This window comes from Bos mutus, chromosome 8 (genome assembly GCF_027580195.1).
Source record: "Bos mutus isolate GX-2022 chromosome 8, NWIPB_WYAK_1.1, whole genome shotgun sequence".
NCBI lineage: Eukaryota > Metazoa > Chordata > Mammalia > Artiodactyla > Bovidae > Bos > Bos mutus.
The window spans coordinates 103,542,526-103,561,050 of NC_091624.1; the positions used below are offsets into that span (position 1 = coordinate 103,542,526).

General features: G+C 52.3%; 1 protein-coding gene across 2 annotated transcripts in view; it reads right to left on the bottom strand.

Moving 5' to 3' along the window:
• FAM167A (family with sequence similarity 167 member A) overlaps positions 1 to 10,093 on the bottom strand; it is a 31,522-nt gene extending 21,429 nt beyond the window's left edge. Inside the window, exons 1-2 of one of the 2 annotated variants that reach the window (XM_005886683.2) lie at positions 9,865 to 10,093; positions 4,149 to 4,248 (exon numbers count right to left, since the gene is read on the bottom strand). The gene's annotated coding sequence lies outside the window, so the exon portion shown is untranslated. The remainder of the gene's footprint in view (positions 1 to 4,148; positions 4,249 to 9,864) is intronic. The other variant, XM_070376151.1, reaches the window with a different exon arrangement.
• Positions 10,094 to 18,525: the final 8,432 nt, after the last annotated feature.

The following is an 18,525-nucleotide window of genomic DNA, read 5'->3' on the forward strand; positions in this document are numbered from 1 at the left end:
TTCCCCCTTCAAGTTTTCCTCGACTTGCCCACGCTGCACGTGCCCCCGCAATACCACGAGACCACATCGGGGAAACAATTATGTCATCACAGCAACATTAGGTCACATCTCCTCAGAGCAGCTCAAGCCAGGCATTGTTCTAAGAGCTTCACATGCACAAACATGTTCAGTCCTCACAATACCCTCACGAGGCATGCATTATCACCATCTCCATGACCGAGATGAGGAGATCAAAGCCCTGAGAGGTAGAGTAGCCAGCCCCAGGTCACACAGCCACCTGGAAAGGTGGGAACTCAACCCCTGTAGTCTGGCTCCAGGTTGGCTCAAAACAGTGGGCTCAGTGGCTCTCTTAGACCACAGCACTTCTACCAGGAATTTTCTCCACGGTCTCCTCCACTGGACTCTGAGCCTCATGAGGGCTGACTCTTGGAAATGAGGGGGGCAAACAGTTCATTTGGGGAGCCAAAGCATATAACTGATGGCTAAGCAGTGTCATAAAATAAGATGAAGACCAAAAGACTCTCCCCCACATTTCTACATTTCCTTTAGATGGGGTGGTGCCACCTCCAGTTGAGGCTGGATGACTGCTGTCCACTCAAAGAAGCTTTTACTGAGTCCATCCGGAGGGACCTTCCTGGTGGTCCACTGGCTAGGACTTTGCCCTCCCAACACAGGGGGCCCAGGTTCAAACCCTGGTCAAGGAACTAGATCCCACATGCTGCAACTAAGAGGCAGTGTAGCCAAATAAATAAATATTTGGGGGGGAAAAAGACTCCACCTGCATCCATAGTTGATTGTTTCCTAATTTACAATCTACTATGGGTAATGCTTGATGAGGATGCAATAAGAATTTTCCATACGGGTAAATTTACACTTCTGCTGCTCCTTCTAGTAGAAGTGCCACCCATGGGTCCCTGTGCCTCAACTGACATGCTCTGGTTTTCACTGGGGTGATACCCACAGCACAGGCTCTTCTGCACACGCGTGTGAGGCTGGCCCTGGCCTCCAGCAGCAGAGCACTGGGCAACATGCAGGAACCGGAGTGGAGATGGACAGCCCCTTAAGGCATCCCATCCCGGCCAGATCTACCTTGCTGAGGAAAGTCAGATCCTGTGAGGGCCTCAGCCACAGTGTAGCCAGTTCTTCACTGTGGAAATGTTTCTGCAGAAGACAGACCCAGCTGTGGGGCCCACTCCAGGGGCCAGACCTCCGGCTCTGGGTCCACTGCTGTGCCTTCCACTGCCTCTGCTCATCCACCTTCTACTCCTGAGTCAGGCTGGACCCACCAATCCCTAAAAGAGAGCCTCCCTGTGGGGGTGTTTTATGTGTCCTGAGGCCTAAAATACCTATCGGACTCAGGCCCAGGGCTGAGGGGCCACCTAAGCAGGAGGGGAGCGGCAGCACCCATTCTGGCCTTAGCTGGGCCAGACCCGCCGGCCACCTCCCAGCAGGGCCACAGAGCCCCACCTTCCACCCGCAGGTGTGCCCTGAGAGCAGGTCAGAGGCTGCGGGGCTGAAGACAAAGGGACCCGTGATTCCTGCTCCAGGTCTTTCCTCTGGGAGGGGGGTATCCCTCTCCAGTGGGAGCTGGGAGACTTGGGTCTCGGCCCCTCTTTTGAAAATGAAGTGGCTGCAGTGTCTGTCCACAGCCACCCGCAGGGCTGAAAGCACAGAGTCGGGGAAAAGCGCTCTGTGGTCTGCACTTCACATTATGAAGTTCCAAGGTGGCTGAGGCTGCAACTCACACCTGAATCTTTTTCTTTCCTCTTCTAAAGCAGCGAATCCCTCTTTGTTCCAGGTGAGTGACAGGTCAGTAGGTGTGGGACACGGAGGTGGAGTTGTGATGAGGCTGGCTTTTCAGTACGGGGTTTCATCATAAAACCCTGATGCTTATCTTAAACGGAGAGCCCAGGGCTGGGCCTCAGGACTGACCTCCTGTGGCCGATGGAGGCTGGAAAACCCCATCTGTGCTCTGTAGACTCGTGGGAGCCCTAACAACCGGGGATGAGAGGCTGGGGGACACAGCCCTATGCCCCATGGAGCGACCCACAGTCTCCAGGGCACTTCCAGGAGCTGCCAGAGATCGCGTTTTCTCACCTCCTCCAAGGTTGCCATGGTGACTGAAGCAGGAGGGGACACTGCTGGTTTGGCCCTGCACAGATCATCTTTCCCAGCTCATCTTTATTCCTGGTCTTGGTCAAAGCTGGTGTTGGGAGCACCTGAGATGGGGAAGACATGGTGCAGAGACAGGACCCTGGGTACCAACTGTGGGTGCATGGTGGGGGCAGAATGAATTGGGATATTGTGTGTGTGTGTGTCTATGTGTTTGTGTGTGCACGCGCATGTGTGTATGGTGGGGTGGGCTTTACTGCGGTTATGCTCTGGACGTGCACAGTGGGGGAGGCTGGTGAAGACAGTGGGGTGGTATCTGTGTTCCTCCCATCCACCCATGATGTGCTCCTCAGGGGCCGCAAGCTGCCACCAGGAGAACCCTCCACTCTCCACTTCCAGAAAGCCACCCCTTGGCTGTCTAGATCACTCCTCCTGCCCAAACCACTGTGGGACTCCAGCCATTTCCTCTAAGACTCTGAGACTGTGCCCCCGCCCTCATGCCTTGCTCTGTCAGCTGACTTCCCCCTGATCTCACACCACCACTCAGATGCCACCTCCACGGACACCAGCTCTGACCAGCCCACTGGGACGTCCCTGCTTCCTTTTCCTTTGTAGCTCTTCCCACTCACATAACTAGGATATTACACACAGATCACGTGTCACCCATGGGAATGTGAGCCCCTGAGTGTAGGGACGTCGTCTTGTTCACTCCTGTAATCCTAGCTCTCAGAACAGTGCCTAGCACATAGTAGGTGCTCAGTAAACTCGATGAACAAGTGAAGGAGTGATAGGATGAATGGAATAAGGAAGACTCTCTGGACAGTCGTTTTATCCTTTTGCCCATCACTGGCCCTTGAGGAACGCCCTTCTCGCTGGGTCCAGAGCCCTGCTTTGAGGCTCATCTGAGGGCGAGTCTCCTCTCCAGAGTCCTCTAGGAAACCCCACCTTCCAAGCCGTCCTCTGAACATTCCCAGCACTGTTACTTGCGCTGTACCCAAGAATGGTAAGAGTGTCTAGGCTCCCTGACCACCGTCTAGCTCCTTGATGGGAAGGACCTTCCTTTCCCTTTTGTGTTCCGAGTTCTGCAGATAGTGGATGTTCATTCAATGCTGAGGATGGTGGTGCTGTGAACCAGTGAACAAATTCACACCTCCAGATGGTTTCCTGCCCAGTAGAAGACCCCCTGCAAGTTCAAGGTCAGAATGTTTCTAGTGAGTCTGAGTGGGGAGGGCAGGGGTGGTTTAGGAAGCTGGTCTCAACTTGATGTTTAAGACTTTCCATGTAGCCTCATGTTTGAATTTGACAAGTCTCTGCTGCTGCTGCTGCTGCTGCTGCTAGGTTGCTTCAGTCATGTCCAACTCTGTGCGACCCTATAGACGGCAGCCCACCAGGCTCCCACGTCCCTGGGATTCTTCAGGCAAGAACACTGGAGTGGGTTGCCATTTCCTTCTCCAATGCAGGAAAGTGAAAAGTGAAAGTGAAGTAGCTCAGTCGTGTCTGACTCTCAGCCACTCCATGGACTGCAGCCCACCAGGCTCCTCCATCCATGGGATTTTCCAGGCAAGAACACTGGAGAGGGTTGCCATTGCCTTCTCCCAACAAGTCTCTGAGCCTAGTTCAGACACCAACTCATTCTACTCTACAGTCCTCTAGCCCAGTGGACGGGCGGAAGGAGGCTGGGGGTGCTACATTCCTCACTCCCTCACTGCCTGCTCCAGGGGTCCCAGGACTGCTGCTGGGGGACAGGAATGGGTCCCCCATTTTGGTCAGGCCCAGCCTGGGTGGGAAAGAGGCATCCCTGACCTGGGAGTCAGCTCCAAGAGCCCCATCCCCACCCCCACCAACTCGAGTGACTGTGGTGACTCACTTCCCCTTAGGGTTTCGCTTCTCCCCTCTGAAATGCATGGTTTGGGGGCAATGGCCTTGACCCTATTCCCTGCCAATAAGTGCAGAGTCTAGACCACAGCACCCCATGGGGTTGTCACCTTGTCACGAAGTCACACTCACAGGGGGCGGGGACAGAGGAACCCACTCACCCGCACTGTCTCAGGCGTTTCTCCCAGTGAAGCTTGGTTTGCAAGTCCTGTGCTAACTGGCTGCACCTCAGGTTATCACTCAGAGCTCCCTTGTTCACACCTGAAATCACAGGAGCCATCACAAACACTGGGAAATCACACTGCAGTTTACAAATGTTTCCCCATACTCACTCCATGACCTGGGGTGGAAAGACCTTCCTGAAAGTATAATAGAGAAGCCACAAACCAGAGATGTTGCAAGACTTGCCTGGGGTCACACAGCTCCGTTCGGGGAGCTGGCTGGGCTTGGACCCACATCTTCTGACTCCAAGTGGAGCTTCCAATGTCTAAAACATGGAGAAAGCTTGCTCTGTCTCTCTGGGACACTGTGAGCAGGCAAGGATCTATAAAAATCCTTGTCAGGACTTCTGTGCTTTCAAAGAGCTCGGTCCACACTGAATAATTGATGGCCTGCTCCCCGCTGCAAAGAGAGGTCGCACAGACCTCCCGCTGAGGCTGGGAATGGAGACATCTTTCCTATCGTTTTCCCCAGTGAAAGAGGTGGCCGAGAAAACCTCCAAAAAAGACTTGTGTGTCCCCGCGGGTTGGGGAGAGGTCCTGGCTCCCGGGAGCCACAGATGTAATTTACTGCCGGGCTGAAAGGAGAGGAGGGGCTGCTGGGCCACACAGCATCCCCGCCACCGTGTCCCTTCCAAGGCTGCAAGGCCCTGGGAAAGGGCTACTTGGCTCCGAAAGGCGGGAGAAAGGTGCCTGAGAATCTGAGGGTCCCTCGGGGGCGGGGGGAGCGGGGGGATTAGCCATGGGAAACACAGAGTCTGAGGCGGAGGTTCTCCTCCGTGAGAACCCTGACGAGACAGAGATGCACAGGAGGGGTGAGGCAACCCTTCGTTGCCCCGCCAACCGCTGCATGTGACCACGGGGTTCTTCTGGCCAAAGGCTGTGGCAGTGGGGATTAGGGGGCAGAAAGCAGACCCAGAGTGGCCTTTAAAGCAATTTGCAGAGATCAAAGAAGAAGGCTGTTTGAGCAGACACTCTGACTCTAAGAACAGAGAACGTTTCACAGCTGAGGATGCAGGAGCTGTGCATCCTCTCCCGTGGGGTGTATCCACCCCACCCAAGGGTCCCCTAATTGGCATTTGTCTCAGCTCCTAGACAAGTCAGATTTAGGACTATCTGAGTCCACAGGATAACAGACTTCAGCTTCAAATAAGCGGAAGCAACCAGATCAGGCTCAAAGGGGAAACTATTGGGATGACTGGTTTTCTGTTTCACTCCGCATCGAAAGTTCCAAAGCCTAATGGTTTGGCAAGGATGTCCTAAGAAGTTTCACTAGCTTCTGCATAGTCTGTCTCTGTGTGCTGACTTCTCAGTGGGGTGCAGGGCCCTCAGAGTTTCCCTGTGTTTGGGCAAGGCCTGTACTAAGGATGTGTGGGAGCTCTGTCTGCAGCTCCCCCAAAGCACAGCCCTGCACTCTCTGGGGCCCCGGGCAGAACAGAAAGTAGGATGTGTGACCCTGTTCCCCTTTGGTGTCAGCGTGAGCTGAACACAGCCAGATGCTGAGCTGCCTGAATTCACACTTCACAAAGGGTAGGAATCAGGAGTTGGAGAAAGAAATGGAGAAAGAGATGGAACAGGTTAGGGATGAGGCAGGGCTGGGTGTTGGTGGATGTGGGTTGATGGCTAAGCCCTGACACTAATTCTCTGACCTTGGGATCATAATGGAATCAACTGCAAAGGCTTGCAAGGATCCGATGAGTGTATGTGAATTCTTAATTATGCCTCTAGTAGGACAGTCCCCTCCTGCCCATGACAGTGCTTGGCTGGACTCTCCTTGGCTGCCAAACCACTGAAGTTAGCTCACACTTTTCTGTGTACCCCAGAATTTACAGAATATCACTCTACTGTCAGCCCAGAACTCTGGGCTGCACAAATGGTCTGTTCTCTTCAGCAACTCTGATCAGACTCTGCACTCCTCGAAAACAGAGCTAGCGTCTTATGCTTCCTTGGTGAGATGTCAATGATTGACCCTAAAATCCTTCACAGACATGAGATGTTCCATGTGGTATTGTGAGGCCAGCGGAAACCAGCTGCATTCAACAAGGGACATCCCAACCCCAGCCGGGAGCCTAGTGTAGGGTTCCCTACTCCAGAAGGGGCTCTAGCAAATGCTTGAGTATCTTTCTTACTGCTCAACATCAGACATTTGACAGTTAACACGGTAAACATTAGAAATGCATTCTCGTTGGTGAAAACAGAGGTATTCAAGATATGCTGGCCAAATGAATTTTGACTCATGAAAGGGTAGGGAGAAAGAATCTGGCAAGACCTCGAGGGAGGTATGATCTCTTCTCGAGAGATAGACGACTGTGAGTTGAACCAAGCTCACAGAACAGGCCGTCTGATCTCTGCTGGACCCATTTGCAAATAAACAAGTGTTCAAAAAATGTCTAGATGGGCGGCAGAGTTCAGTCTGAGGCTTATTTCACCTCATAGTTTTCAGTGGCTGCCATCAAACAAGTAAACAAACAACAACACAGCAGAGCCTGAGAGTCTGGACCAAGCCCATAGGTCAGTAAAGCGATGTCCCCAGGTCGAGACACGTGTAAATGCTCACGGGCTGGGGGAGACAGTGCGGCTTTAACTTGATGACGGACAAGGATGACGAGGGCCTGAAGTGGCCTGCCCGGTCAAGGATCCTGATCTAGAACCTTCCTGTGTACTCCTCACCATGTACCACCCCGGCTGGCCTCACGGGGCTGAATTGGTCAGCTCACACTCAGGCCCGGCTGGCTTCCTGGAATGAGGAAAGGCTGCTCAGCCTTCAGTGACCCTGAGCTGTGGCTGCCCATTATGTCCCTGGAAAACCAGCTCTGAGTTGGGCCTTCCAGGTCCCCAGGGACAAGCCTGACGACAAAGCCTCTGGGAATACATAAGCAGCTCCCACATCTGAATCAGGATACCTGAGGGAATCTCTGACCGTCCTGGAGAGATGGCTTTGAAGAAGTGGGGCTCAGTCTGTGCCTGGGAGGAGATGAACCCCACCCCTCCCCAGGGCTGTGTGAAGGCTGCTGCCCAGGGGCCTGGAGCGAGGTGGCCCATGATGGTGGGGAGTTCACTGTCCCCTACCCTCTTGGATGGTGTGCCCACAGGGAGAATAGCTCCTATGTTCTGCATTTCCTTCCTTAAGGAGCTTTTCATGGGCTAGTGTTGTTATGGGTTGGGGGTGGGGGGTGGCTGTTGGGTGGCGTCAAGAGGACAAAAGATTGATACGAGGCAGTGCACACTGCTAACCTCTCTTGACAATTTCTCTGTTTTCCTCTTTTCTCCTGCCTCTCCAGAGAGAAGTATGGAGGGTTAGGGGAGACGGGCACAGGGAGGGGGCAGCGATGGGCTTTCCTGCACCAGGGCAGCTGTCCTAATCATGCAGAAGCTGACATTTGCAGTCTTCCTAACTCACATTGGCAACTTGACCCCCTGGTGCAGCTCAAACGCTACAGGCTGATGACAAAGTTCCTTCTAACCACTTGTCCACCTCCAGATCCTTCCGGGTCCACTTGCCCACTGCCCTCTGTTTAGTCCACATGCACCTCCTTGAGCTCTGCTTCAGAATTTGCCTTCCCTTTCTTTCTCCTCACCCAGGTCCAAATCCCAGAGTCCATGTGCATGCTAAGAGTCATCTTGATTAATCCTAGAAGATTTCCATTTCATGAGTGAGAACTCCCTTCCCGCCTAGTCAGGAAACTGAGGTCAAACTGCTCCAGTTGTCATTCACCTTCCACCTTTGCAAACAGCTCTATGTCCCAGGCAAACAAAGAGCGACTGCTGGGGAAGGCTCAGCTCCCAGAAGGTTCTGGGAATTCCAGACACTCCTGTGGGGCCAAGGGAGTTTTCCATGAGCAAAATTTACCTAGAGAGTGCCACCTGCACACGTGAGGAGACTGACAAGCAGTTTCTTCCTCGCTGGGCTGGGGCTCAGTGGATCTCTCTCAGCGATACTTAGGCACTGCCTGAATTTACTTCCCTGCCACAGTCCCTCTTGGAAAAAGGCCAAGCTGGTAGGTATGGAGATGGGGCTGTTAATTTAGTGGAATCCCATGCATGTAATTGGGACGACAAGACAGCAAGTACACGAGAAGTTGGGGGTCTTCGAGTGGGCAAAGAGGAAAAGGGGGTGAGGGAGGACCCTTTCCTCTCTTGGCTTCAAGGGAGTGGGATTGAAGCCAGCCAGGTGGAATGCAGAGCCTGGCTTCTCTCCTGGCTCCACAGGGCCCTTGAGACGGCCAGGGACATTCCCAGGTCACAGGACAAGCCCCGCCATGCAGCTTGCTTTTCATCTGGTTTCTTCCCTCTCTGCTCAGATCTTCAAAGCCTTCCTTTGCGATCACTGTCTTAGGAGTCAGGCATGTGGGGCTGAATCTCTCTGCTCTTTCACCAGTTCCACGCGCTGCACCAAGTTACTGACTCTCTTAGAGACCCGTTGGTAAAATGGGGGTATAATGTCTCCTCGAAGGGCGATCATGAGGGTAAAATGGCCAGTGGGTGTGCAGGGTTCTCAAGCCATGCCCGACTGGCAAATGCACTCAGGGAAGAAGAGCTGTCATCACTGTGCACTCTGAGTACAGCTCCTGGCTGCTTTGCCAAGCCCCTTAAAAACCCGCCAGCAGAAGCTCCCACCCCACAGACATGGCTAGGCAGAGGCGCCCTGGCCATCTCTGCTCTCCCAGGACTTTGCCCAGCTCAGCATCCCGCCTGGAGGGCGGTGGCACTATCTCTGGGGATCTGAAAGGAAGCTGCTTTAGAACCACGCCTCCCTTGGGCACTCTAGGGATTGCCCTGTTGGCGGGATCTAGCTCATTCCACCTGGGATTCACTGGGAACTGCTGGGAGCTTGTGGAAACAATCCGGAGAGCACGGCTGTGGGTTTGAGACAGTGGTCTACCAACCTGGAATCAACTCACCTTCCAAATCTTCTCAGGAGAAACAGGGAATGAGAAAGAGATACAGGCAATATGGGATTAAAAAAAAAAAAAAAAGCAGAACAGTCAACGTGACTTGGTGCACACAGACATCTGCCTCCTGGCCACAGGCTGTACAGAACTGCCCGCCTTCTCTCAGGGACCAGGAGTCAGCCGCAGGGCTACTCATTCCCCCAGGCCCTCCTGGCTGCGCAGTTCCTGCTGACAACACCGACCTCAGCCCTTCAGAGCACTCTCAGGCCCAAGTGCCCTTGGGTCACTTCTGAGTTAGTGATTGCATCCTTGGGACAGGAACACCCACATCACTGAGCCTGAAGTAGACAGAGGGGATCAGGTGGGCTTGGAGGTGACCAGCGGTCAGGAGACCTAGAGAGACTGAGTGGGGCTCCTCCCTTTCATATCTCAAACCTCAAATCTCCACCCAGATCTTATCCCTGGAAGAGGCCAGCTGGGATATGAGAGATGCAGGCCACCCACCCGTCCCACTCCCGCTGAGGGCAGCAAGCCCCCAGAAGCGGGTGAGGCAGGACCTCATCTCCTGCGGGCGGGTGCGGGGTGTCCACTCCAGGGAGCCCTGAGGTGGGTGCTCCCGCGGTCCCCGCTGCTCCCCTCTACTGCCAGTTCTGGGGACCTGCGGTGCCCCAAGAGCCCCCTCCCCTGGCGGCGCCGAAGGCAAAAGACAAACCACCTCTAGACCGGCCCTCAGACCTGGAATCATCCCCACACAGCCGCGAACCCACCTTCCCGTGCGCTCCGAGGCCCCCTCCAGGGGTGTCACCAGGTCCCCGCCTTCTCCTTTCGAAGCGGGCTCCCGGCTCCTCCGCAGCCTCTGGCCCCGGCTTCGGGGCTGAGCTGGCTTCTGCCTCCCTTTCTCTCGTGCTACGGTGAATTCTCAGCACTATTCTTTTTTTTAAGGGACTTTTTTTTTTTTTGCGTTGCGTCAGGGCGGTTGCCTGGCGACAGCGGAGCTATTCCGCCGCGAGTCCTTTCAGCCGAGATCCCCCTCCAGCCTCTCATTCAAGCCTTTCTGCCCGGAGCTCCGGGGCCCGGGGCGCGCCGGGTCCTAAAGCCCTTCTAGCTGCTAGTTCCCGGCCAGAACCTCAACCCGAGCAGCCGAGAGTAGAAGCAAACCGCACGCGATGGCCCAAACCCTAGACGAAACCAAACCCAAATAGACTTTAAAAAAAAAAAAAAGAAACCAAGGCGGTTTTCCTCCAAGCATGGCAACGTGGCTTCGCCACTGTCAGCAGTTTGCCCCCGTGGAGGGGGCAGGAGAACCCCTCTTCCAGCGGTGTCGGCAAACAGGGAGCCTACACTCCACCCGCCAGCGGCTTGAATTCCAACCACCAGCAGCAAGGCCTGTATATTGAGTGCCCAGCACGTGCCACACCATCACAGCCCCTCGGTGGGTCAGCTTACAGATGAGGAAACTGAGGCTCGGAGAGGCTAAGTAGAAGCAGACGTTCTTCCAGATGCATCTCCCAGACCAGTCCGGGGACTGGGTGGGGGGCGGGGGGCTCTGCCCTAGAGCTTGTGTTTCCCCCACTAGCCACAGCTTGCCTCGAGGCACATAATACTAGGTGCCATGCCAAGCACTGGAACCACTGGAGATGGGTGCCCTTGCTCCACCAGAGCCTAGAGCTCCAGGCACCTAGGACACATACAGGACTGCAACCAGGGCTGCCCGACCCAGGCCTTTAGGATCAGTCCTGACTGCAGACAGGGTACTCCAGTCCCAATGACAGGGGCAGAATTCCTCCTCTCCCTGGGATCTCCTGCCCCAGGGCTGATTACTGGAAGTTAGCCTTATTCTCAGGGGCAGCCTGGACACGGCCAGGTTCTTTTCCTAGACTCTTGACTCTTCTCTGCAGGCTCCTTCAAAGTTATCTCAGGACAGTCCTGGAGATGCAGGGCAAGCATCGTTATTTCCAGGGTAGATGTACACACTGAGGAGTGGGGCTGCAGAGTGGCTTGACCCAAGGTGACCTGCCTTCTTTTCTGTGGGACTCAGCTCCCAAGATGCTGGAGACCCTTGTGCTGCCCTCTGGTGCCCATGACCCTCACTGGGTGCAATTCCCCTTCTGAGTCCTGTCCTACTTCCTAGGACATCCGCTAAGGATTTTGTCAAAGGAGACACCCCACTAACGGGAGCACCTCTTCACGCAAACAGGCTGACGGTGGTAAACCTGCACGTGTTCTTGAACAGGGGCTTTCTGGAGAGTCCCTGGCATTGCCCCAACCTCTTGACTCTAGCTCTTAAATATGAAAAGTGGAAGTCGATCAGTTGGGTCTGACTCTTTGTGACCCCATGGACTGTAGCCTGCCATGCTCCTCTGTCCATGGAGTTCTCCAGGCAAGAACACACTGGAGTGAGTAGCTATTCCCTCTTCCACGGGATCTTCCTGACCCAGAGATCGAACCTGTGTCTCCTATATTGCAGGCAGATTCTCTACCATCTGAGCCATCAGGGAAGCCCTCGTATGGATCCAGTCTTTGCATTTCTTTCCATCCCCTCTGCCACTGTCAGCTCAGCTAGCCATCCAAATAAAATTCTCAAAAAAAAAACCTGATGACATAGGAAAATGCTAATGATCTCACACTAAGCAAATAAGACTGGAACATCAAATGTCGAAGTAAATAAGACAGTATGAAACCTTTAATTCTAATATTTAATATTTAATCATGGGCTCTGAGCTTGGGGTATGAACCTGATGTCTCCTGCTCTGAAGGCCTTTTATATGAAGAGCTGTGAGGCTGGGCTGGAGCTCAGAGCAGCAGAGTTCCCTCAGGGCTCTTCCCCTCCAGGGGCTGTTTGGACCACAGGACATTGGGCTGGTCCAGGAAGTGCCTATCATACAGAGGCGTTGATGCTGGCAACGGTAATGGCTCTCTGCTGCCCTTATCTCTCAAAAGGGATTGACTCAGGCTGAAGCACAGAAAGGAGATGAGGACCAGCTTTCCATCCTGTAGAGAGCCCAGCAGGTCAATGAGCATTTATGGGTGGCTTGCTCTGTACCACCTAGTACCAAGTGTCAAGTGTGGAGCCTGACACTTATTGATGTAGGAATTAATTAACAAAGAGCATGCACCTTAGAACTAGAGTGGGGGGGGGCAGTGACAGAGGCCATCTAAGCCCAGATGAGGAGGATGAGGGACTTAGCTAGGAGAGGGGATGGGAGGCCTGACAAGGCCAGAGAAGGAATCGCATTTGCAAAAGTGTGTGCAGGCCAGAGGGGGCTTGACCGCCGCTGAGAGGAAGAGTGCAAGAGCGCATGATGGGCCTAAGCGAGGTCTTTGAACATGACCCTGAAGGCAGGGGGTTAAGAAGGTCACTTGTCACAGCTTCTGTGTCTTAGAAAACCTGGCTGGGTGAGGGGACAAGACAGGAGGCAAAGAGACCAATAAAGAGACTGTTTGCACCTTTCCAGTGGCGAGACGTGTTGGGAGTTCAGGCCCCCAGCAGGGAGGGGCTCACTGCGTTCCCAGGTGATGCTGGACCGTGGGGAGAGCAGCGTGGGGCAGAGGCCCAGCAGGGATCTAGAGGCAGGCAGTCTCAGGTTCAAGTCTTGGCTCTTCTGTGGCTGGTGTGTGCCTGTGTAGAGTCACTCAAGTTTTCTGAGTGAAGCTACTTCATCTGTAAAATGGAAATAATTTTAATAATACTTGCCTATACATGGAGAAGGCAATGGCACCCCACTCCAGTACTCTTGCCTGGAAAATCCCATGGACGGAGGAGCCTGGTAGGCTGCAGTCCATGGGGTCGCTAAGAGTCGGACATGACTGAACGACTTCACTTTCACTTTTCACTTTCATGCATTGGAGAAGGAAATGGCAACCCACTCCAGTGTTCTTGCCTGGAGAATCCCAGGGACAGGGGAGCCTGATGGGCTGCTGTCTATGGGGTCGCACAGAGTTGGACATGACTGAAACGACTTAGCAGCAGCAGCAGCATACATGGGCAAGAGAGCCTGCCTTGGCTATATGCTTTAGATCGCCCTAATCTGGTTCTCCTCCACGGAAGAGGGCCATAAGGCCAGAGGAATCACCCACTCCAACTCCATTCCTCCCCTCTCCTGTGCCCTAGGTATCCAGGACCCGGGAATTTCCTTCCCAGCAGGCCTCTTTCCTGGACTTGGAGTGGACTCTCAGGATTGGGCTTTCCCTGCTTAAGCACAAGGGCCCTCAGGTCAAAAATGAAAGAAGGAAGGCCACGGGTGGGGCTGAAACCTCACCTCTCTGCCCCGGTGTTCTAGGTGTCCAAAGATTTGCAATTGAAACCTGCCTTTGAGGTTGCTATAAAGATATGTTTGTCCAGGCAAGAGGAAAGAACAAACATTATCTAACGATTTGTTAGCTTGGTTTACAACTCTCAAATATTTGGACACATGGCATGTGGGCCTCCGTTTATGCCTTGGCTTTAGACCTCTCAAACACTGAGGGTGGGCCTGATGGTTTGTTTAAGAAACTCAGGACACTACATGTATCTGTGAACTCTCGTCACCCGGTCACTCTCCTCTCCACCATGGCATCTCCTGCAGAGTTTGCACTTTGATCTGATGATGAACGCTTGTAAGAATCACCATCTGAAAGATGCTGCCGTGTATTTCCAGATCAGGAAGAGAAGGGGGCGGCAGAGGATGAGATAGTTGGATGGCATCACCAACTCAATGGACATGAGTTTGAGTAAATTCGGGAGATGGTGAAGGACAGGGAAGCCTGGCATGCTGCAGTCCATGGGGTCTCAAAGAATTGAATACTACTGAGGAACTGAATGACAATAACCAGCACATCCTCAGCTGCAATGGGGTCTCCCTGGGCACTCCCAGCTCTGGAAGGAAAGCAGAAATGATGACACTTAATGACGGGCATGAAGCAGCCTGCTGCCAGGAGACAGCCTTCTAGATCCTTCATCTAGAATATCATCTCACTGCCTTTGAACCCTGGAAAGAGCCCTGGATAGGAACCAGGAAATCCAGGCTCCAGCCCTGTCTCTGTAACTAATTAGACTTTTGTCAAATTCCTGGAATGAAGGGTTCAAGCTCTGGCACATTGGGACCCAAGCTTCCACCATCTTTCCCACACACCCAGTAGAATGTATCATGCTAGGCAGAAGACAGGACCAGAAACTGCGAAGTGCGAGGGTCTGACAGAATCTGCCAGTCTGGATCAGCAAGAGGTCAAGGCCAACTAGAGGGGTGAAAAAGAATCCTGTGGGTTTGCTGTGAGGCTGCGTTCCCTATATCCTGGGGAGAGCCTGATTGTGCTCTGCCCTGCTTTAATCTGGGGTGGAGGTGAAGTGAGGTGCTCCTGGCCTGAAGACAGGATGAGAACATCTAGGCCTGCAGTAGAACTCTGCACCTTATGGGGAAGCTCCACCCAATTCTCAATTGCTTCATGAACTCAACAGCATTCCGAGTGCCTCTATTCTTTATTTTTTTCATTTCCACCAGTCCCTGATGGTATAGAGGCTAAGGATGGGTATCGGGAAGAGAAGTCTTCATGCATGGAGATAAAATTGAACTTGATCTTTCTTTCTTTTTAAATATAGTTCCCTATGCTGTATAGTAAATCCCTGTTGCTTATCTATTTTATTTTGTTTATTTAATGTTTTTTTTTGACCATGCCATGCAGCATGTGGCATCTTAGTTCCCCAACCAGGAATCAAACCTGCATTCCCTCCCACATTGGATGCATGGACTTAACCACTGGACTGCCAAGGGAGTCCTGAACTTGGTCTTTCTATCACTAAGAAAACCAAGATCATAAACATGGGCTTTAGAGGCAGAAACAAGGCCAAGTCAAAAAAGATAATGCTGTACTTATTACCCATTACTGGGGTGGGGCAGTTCTGGGGGAAGAAATTCTCTGGGTCTTCATATTCATCCCCTTTCCAAGAATTATATACCTCAAGGACAGACCTCTTTAACTACCCTAAACTAAACTGCTCAACTAAAATCAACACAAACTGATTGTCCCCATGGAAGTTGAAGCAAATGGGATGCACGCTTTCCCTGCCACCCAATCCTGACCACCAAGGTGGGGATGAGGGGTACCGAATGCCCAGTTCTGGTTTTGGGGACCTTGGGTCTGGTTCTAGCTTTGCCAGTTATTACTGGGCTGCTTTGGGCAAATAACTACCCTTTGGAGCTTCCATTTCCCCTTCTACACATCAGGGGTCACAATACCTATGACTATGGGCCGTGGTGAGGATTAGAATGAATGTGAATGCTTGCCTATAAAATGCCTGATGTGACGTTTGGCACAGAGTAGGCACCCAATAAAGAATGTTTTTTTAACCATGTCTGTGCACCAACTGATCTTCGATTGTGCCCCATCTGGGAAGGGTCATGCCTGTTGCTCATTCTAGTCTAACCCACAGCACAAGCAAATATTAAACAATCAAGCTGACAGGGTTCCCGAATGTCTTAGCTGCCTTATTTGCCTTCCTTGAACATGAGGTAGTCCTGTAAGGAACCCGACACTAGGAAAACAGGATGGAGCACAGAGCAGATCACATACCCCGTGGTTCAGCCGCAATCCTCAGGCACAGACTCAGGGCACTTCCTGGCAGGGATGCAGCCAGGACTTAGCATGGGCGGCTGCGACTGCCCTGGCTACTGTCTCATGCTTAGGACTGTTTCTGGTCCACAGAGAGAACTAGAAGCAGACGGGAAAGGGAAATAGATGCAGGCACCCAGAGATGGGCTTACTGACGCTCTCAGGGACGAGGGAGACCAAGGGAAGGGTGACAGGTGGTAAACACTTAGAGCAATCACTTCTGCAGGACACCCTGCAGAAAGTGAGTCACCTTCAGGTTAATGTTTCTTCATCAGATCAAAATGTTTAGCGAACAGAATCAGCCCTCCTTGAAAATGGTTGGTTGCAAAGATGCCATAGGCTTCTGAGAAGGAGGAGGAAGAAAGCGAGGGTGGGGAGGGAGGGGGAGGAGAAGGAAGAGGAGGAGGGGATGGAGGGGAGGAGGAGAAGCAGAAGAAAGGTGGAAAAGAGAAAGAAAATATTCAGAATAGTGCTGTGGCTTGAAACTTGTATGTTGCAATCCTAATTCCCACTGTGATGGCATCAGGAGATGGGGCCTGGGGGAGGTGATGAGGTCATGAGGGTGGAGCCCGCGTGAATGGGAATAGTGCCCTTAAAAGAGACCCTACAGAGCTCCCCTCACTCCTTCTGCCCCGTGAGGACACAGCAAGAAGACACTGGCTATAAACCGGGAAGCGGGCCCTCACCAAACACCAAATCTGCTTTGATCTTGGACCCAGCCTCCAGAACTGTGAGAAATAAAGGTCTATTTTTTATAAACCACCCAATCTGTCATATTTTCTTAGAACAGCGTGAATGGACTGAGATGGTGGGATACATTCTTCCTCAGTGGCCTGGCATCTTGGAGTCAGGGACTGTGTGAGTGACTGGGACTCTGCCAGGATGAGCTAACAGCCTGACTCTGCCCCCTGCCCCCCAGGAAAGCAGCCCTCAGTCCATGCAGGCCAGGTGGCCCAGCTGTCCCAGGAAGGGTCGGTCAGCCGGGGGCCGGGGGTCCTGCACCCCACCCCCTGCTGTGGGGCACTCCAACCTCAGGCAGACTCACCATACCATACCATCTCTCACCATACCATCTCTCTTAGGACCCACTCTGTTCTCTTTGGACTTGACCTCAGTTTTCCAAGCCAGTTTTCCCTGTGGGCATTTCTGCATCCTTGCAAGTTAGAGCTCATACGCTGAAAAGCGTGGATTATGTTTGAAGTTTTACAAGGGAGAAAAGTAACTTGTTGGCAGTTGGGAGAGAGGAGCACCTCAGAGGAACTCTAAAATCCTCCCACTGCCCCCGCCTTCCACCCATGCCTGCAAAAGTAGCCTTTCTTACCCTGAAGTCCAGCTATGTGAGCGGTGCAGTCCTATGGGACTCAGAGTCTAAGAGAGATCAGATGGAGCCCCAAAGAAATCAGGCAGAGGCCAAGTTCAAAAAACAGCTAACGATCCATAGAGAAATAGAGAAATGTATGGGCACCAAGGACGAAGAGGAGGAGTGGGATGAACTGGGAGATTGGGGTTGACATATACACACTACTATGTAAAAATAGATGACTAACGAGGACCTACTGTGTAGCACAGGGAGCTCTACTCAATGCTCTGAGATGACCTAAAAGGGAAGGAAGTCCAAAAAGGGGATATATGTATATGTCTGACTTCCCTGGTGGCTCAGTGGTGAAGAATCCGCCAGCAATGCAGGAGATGCAGGAGATGTGGGTTTGGTCCCTGGGTCATGAAGATCCCCTGGAGGAAGAAATGGAAACCCACTCCATTATTCTTGCCTGGAAAAATCCCATGGACAAAGGCGTCTGGTGGGCTACAGTCCATGGGGTCACAGAGAGTCAGATACAACTGAGCGACTGAGCACTTGATATGTACAGCAGAAACTAACACGATAGTGTAAAGCAACAATGCTTCAATAAAATTAATTTTAGACACTAATTAATTTTACAAAGTTAATGACCCAAACATCTTAGTCTTCTAAAACATCTTAGTCTTTTCTGCATCGTGACTTCTTGCCTTCAGAAGAACCATCAGCTTTCCACTCACATACAAACATGCCCATTGAAATACATCTAGTACCTGCAAAAACACTAGGCTCTGGGCTACAGATAATTACACTCGTATCATCCACTTAAGCGTTGAAAGGAAGCAGAGAAAGTGTTTAATAAATCTGGTCAGATGTACCTGTTTGCAGGTCCTAGAATACATTGATTCTCTAATCTTTCCTTACGTGTATTGATTCTATTCCCTCTTTCCCCAATAATCACCCCTCTAACTCAGATCGGTCCCCCTCATCTATGCTTCCCTATCACTGAAGACTAAATGTTGCTCTGACACTTCACCCTGAGGTCACCTATCCTTGTCTGTCTCTCCTAATCCTAATAGAGTCCGAGCCTGTGAGGTCAGGGATGGCATTTTATCTTGCACTGGAAATGTACCTGATGCTAGTTCAGGACTGGGACACAGAGAGTGCACAGTGATGCATGTGTAAGTGAACAAACCAATGAGTGAACACATGTTCTTATAAACCCTTGTCCCTAGTCTCCTCTGCCAAAGAAGGCATGAAGGAAACGAACTAAGCCAGGGGTGCCGGAGTGACCAGGGCCACAGGTGATAGGGTGGGTAATTTGAGACCTGGGTCGTCTGTCCTATGCATGAGTTGATATGGCTCCTTTAGTTCATCTCCAACGTAGTCTGGCCACCACTGGCCTGCCTGACATTGACTTACAGAAAAATGACAGGGGATCTCTCTCTCCACTGTTATTTTTTTAAATTAATTTTTATTTGAGTACAGTCCATAGGGTCACAAAGAGTCAGATACGACTGAAGTGACTTAGCGCGCACACGGTTGT